This window comes from Eurypyga helias, unplaced genomic scaffold (assembly GCF_000690775.1).
Source record: "Eurypyga helias isolate BGI_N326 unplaced genomic scaffold, ASM69077v1 scaffold9933, whole genome shotgun sequence".
NCBI classification, from domain to species: domain Eukaryota; kingdom Metazoa; phylum Chordata; class Aves; order Eurypygiformes; family Eurypygidae; genus Eurypyga; species Eurypyga helias.
Window position 1 is genome coordinate 1,513 of NW_010241837.1, and position 1,281 is coordinate 2,793.

A 1,281-nucleotide genomic window follows, 5' to 3' on the forward strand; every position below is an offset into this window, starting at 1 on the left:
TACTCTTGTAATACTATAGTTTGCATCCTACCCTCTCTCCTCAATCATCCTGGATGATTTGTGAATTTTTGTGACACAGGACTCTACTCATTACCTGTTCCTGGACTAAAATCTGCCTTGTGCAGCTACTGGGTTTTGTGGATGATGACTGCCCTAGTGAATCCCCATGGCAGCTGGCCCCGAGTGGGTCGTATCTCTATTTCCCCATGGCAAATCCTGCAGCAGAAATCTGGTAGCCTCCACACCACTGATCCCTTGGATCGATTGTTGTCAGTAGTAGAGGGAGAACTTTTACCCCAAATAAAAAGTGACAGGTGCGGGCAGCCAGGTCTAGCATTTCCCGTCAAGTGATTGCCCTCTCCCTGTCACACAGTCTGTCGTGATTGGCTGGCAGGACCACCACGCCGCTTTCTCTGGGCATGGGTGCCCAGAGAGCTAGAGCAGTGGCATTAAAACTTGCTGGGAGAGGCAGCAGCTGTAAGATGTAGGGGAAAAAAGCGATTAGCAGAGGATGGTTTCGATCCATCGACCTCTGGGTTATGGGCCCAGCACGCTTCCGCTGCGCCACTCTGCTGCCCTGGAGCCAAACCCCTACGCTGCCCGCAGCTTTGCCTGATGCTCCCTGCCAGCAGTGCCAGCCAGTGCCTCTGCCACACGTACATCTCCTTTCTTTCCCGTATCTTGTGCCTTGCACAGGCTAGAAGCATGTCCCCCTGAAAACCTCACTGTCAGAGCACCAGGAGTGGGAAGCACAAGGGCCTTGCTTTGCCCTTCTCCCTAAACCTCCTGCCCATAACCCTGGATGGGCACTTTCTCTTGGATCACCCAAACTGGCTCTGCAGGGGCTGAAGGAAATCACAGAGTGAGGGGGCAGACTCACTGCTTTGCAGGACTGAAAGGAGCTCCTTCCCACTGAGCTCATGAGGCTGCAACCCTGCCCAGAAGTCCAGCTCGCTGAGGGCTGCGGGAGTGTGACTGGAATAAAAGTCAGGGGTTTAGCCAGCAGAAGAGGGAGAGAAGTACGCTTATCATAGAATTACCAAGGGTAATAATTCCACTATTTTAGCTACTCACATAAGGATGACTGGGCTGTCCAACACTACTTGGGGTGGAGGTATCTCCCAGTCAAACCAGATCAGGGCCAGATCAGCTGGATGAGATTCTGCTCAAAACCCAACAGCAGTGCACCGCTTTTCATGGCTCATACTCAGCACTGGTCCATTCTCTTCCCCCAGCTTGCCTACCTTGTCATGGGAGCAGGGTTTCCCATCCATGCAGGGC

At 53.0% G+C, this 1,281-nt stretch overlaps 1 non-coding gene across 1 annotated transcript; it reads right to left on the minus strand.

Moving 5' to 3' along the window:
- Window positions 1-502: 502 nt before the first annotated feature.
- On the minus strand, window positions 503-574 carry TRNAM-CAU. Its single transcript has one exon. It is a non-coding gene; the product is annotated as a tRNA-Met (tRNA).
- Between the last annotated feature and the right edge of the window lie 707 nt (window positions 575-1,281).